Below are 2,719 nucleotides of genomic sequence, written 5' to 3'. Positions count from 1 at the left end.
AAAAAAATCTTGGATCAATAAAGTAGAATTAGGGAATTCAATGACTCCAAGAAACATAATACCATTTGCATCATAGGAGTCCCAGGGGAAGAAGACAGAAAAAGGGGGAAGAAAATTTATTTCAAGAAACAATTATAGAAAACTTCCCTAATCTGTGGAAGGAAACAGATATACAGGTCCAGGGACACAGAGAACTCCCATCAAAATCAACAAAAGCTGTGCTTGCTTCAGCAGCATGTATACTAAAATTGGAATGATGCAGAGAAGATTAGCATGGCCCCTGTGCAAGAATGACATACAAATTCGTGAAGCGTTCCATATTTGTAGCAAAATGTCTGAAACAGAATTTAGAATCATGGTAATAAGAATACTAGCTTGAGTCGAAAATAGATTAGAATCCCTTTCTACACAGATAAAATAAGTAAAAAATAGCCAGAATGAAATTAAAAATCCTATAACTGAGCTGCAATCACGGATGGATGCAGTGGCGTCAAGGATGGACAAGGCAGAACAGAGAATCAGTGATGTAGAGGACAAACTTATACAGAATAACGAAGAAGAAAAAAAGAGGGAGATTAAGGAAAAAGAGCACTATTTAAGAATTAGAGAAATCAGAGACTCATTAAAAAGGAACAACATCAGAATCATAGGGATCCCAGAAGAGGAAGAGAGAGAAATAGATGTAGAAGGGTTATGTGAGCAAATCATAGCGGAAAACTTTCCTAACCTGGGGAAAGACACAGACATCAAAATCCAGGAATCACAGAGGACCCCCATTAGATTCAATAAAAACCAACCATCAACAAGGCATATCATAATCAAATTCACAAAATACTCAGGCAAGGAGAGAATCATGAAAACAACAAGGGAAAAAAAGTCCCTAACCTACAAGGGAAGACAGATCAGGTTTGCAGCAGAACTATCCACAGAAACTTGGCAGGACAGATAGGAGTGGCAGGATATATTCAGTGTGTTGAATCAGAAAAATATGCAGCCAAGAATTCTTTATCCAGCAAGGCTGTCATTCAAAATAGAAGGAGAGATAACAAGTTTCCCAGACAAACAAAAATTAAAGGAGTTTGTGACCATTAAACCAGCCCTGCAAGAAATTTTAAGGGGGACTCTCTCAGGGGTGAAAAGATGAAAAACAAAAACAAAAACAAAAAGACCAAAAGACCAAAAACAGCAAAGGATTAGAAAGTACCAGAGAACACCACCAGGAACTCCAACTCTACAAGCATCATAATGACAATAAATTCATATCTTTCACTACTCACTATAAATGTCAATGGACTCAATGCTCCAATAAAAAGACATAGGGTAACAGAATGGATAAGAAAACAAGATCCATCTATATGCTGTGTACAAGAGACCACTTTAGACCTAAAGACACCTACAGATTGAAAGTAAGGGGATGGAGAACCATCTATCATGCTAATGGTCAACAAAAGAAAGCTGGAGTAGCCATAATTATATCAGACAATCTAGACTTTAAAATAAAGATGGTATCAAGAGATCCAGAAGGGCATTATATCATAATCAAGGGGTCTATAGACCAAGATCTAACAATTGTAAACATTTACCTGCCAAATGTGGTAGCACCCAAACATATAAATCAATTAATCACAAACGTAAAGAAACTCATCAATAGTAATACCATAATAGTAGGAGACTTCAACACCCCACTCACAGCAATGCACAGATCATCTAAGGAAAAAAATCAACCAGGAAATAATGGCTTTGAATGACATACTGGACCAGATGCACTTAACAGATATATTCAGAACATTTCATCCTGAAAGAGCAGAATATACATTCTTCTCCAGTGCACATGGAACGTTCTCCAGAATAGACCATATACTGGGACACAAATCAGCCCTAAGTAAGTACAAAATTATTGAGATCATACCGTGGATATTTTCAGGCCACAATGCTGTGAAACTCGAAATCAACCACAAGAAAAGATTTGGAAAGGTAACAAACACTTGGACACTCAAGAATATCCTAGTAAAGAATGAATGGGCTAACCAAGCAGTTAAAAAGTATATGCAAGTCAATGAAAATGATAACATCACAACCCAAAACCTCTGGGACGCAGCAAAGGCGGTCATAAGAGGAAAGTGTATAGCAATCCAGGCCTTCCTAAAGAAGGAAGAAAGATGTCAGATACACAACCTAAACTTCCCCCTTAAGGAGCTGGAAAAAGGACAGCAAATAAAACCCCAAACCAGCAGAAGACAGGAAACAATAAATTTTAGAGCAGAAATTAATACTATCAAAACCAAAAAAAAAAAAAAAACCCAACAAGAGTAGAACAGATCAATGAAACCAGAAGCTGGTTCTTTGAAAGAATTAACAAAATTGATAAACCACTAGCCAGTTTGATCAAAAAGAAAAAGGAAAGGGACCAAATAAATAAAACAAGAATGAAAAAGAGAGATCACAACCAACACAGCAGAAATAAAAACAGTATAAGAGAATATTATGAGCAATTCTATGCCAATAAATGGGTAATCTGGAAGAAATGGACAAATTCGTAGAAACATATACACTACCAAAACTGAAACGGGAAGAAATAGAAAATTTGAACAGACCCATAACTAGTAAGGAAATCGAATTAATAATCAAAAATCTGCTAAAAAACAAGAGTCCAGAGCCAGATGACTTTTCAGGGGAATTCTACCAACCATTTAAGGAAGAATTAACACCTATTCTCTTG

The 2,719-nt window shown here is 36.3% G+C and overlaps 1 non-coding gene across 1 annotated transcript; it reads left to right on the top strand.

Annotated features, from left to right (window-relative positions):
* The first annotated feature begins 218 nt into the window (after nt 1-218).
* On the top strand, nt 219-325 carry LOC131503264 (U6 spliceosomal RNA). The gene has a single exon (XR_009257368.1). It is a non-coding gene; the product is annotated as a U6 spliceosomal RNA (small nuclear RNA).
* Nucleotides 326-2,719: the final 2,394 nt, after the last annotated feature.

This window comes from Neofelis nebulosa, chromosome X, assembly GCF_028018385.1.
Source record: "Neofelis nebulosa isolate mNeoNeb1 chromosome X, mNeoNeb1.pri, whole genome shotgun sequence".
NCBI lineage: Eukaryota > Metazoa > Chordata > Mammalia > Carnivora > Felidae > Neofelis > Neofelis nebulosa.
Note: the sequence above shows the minus strand (reverse complement) of the source record. Positions and strands in the feature narration are given on the sequence as shown.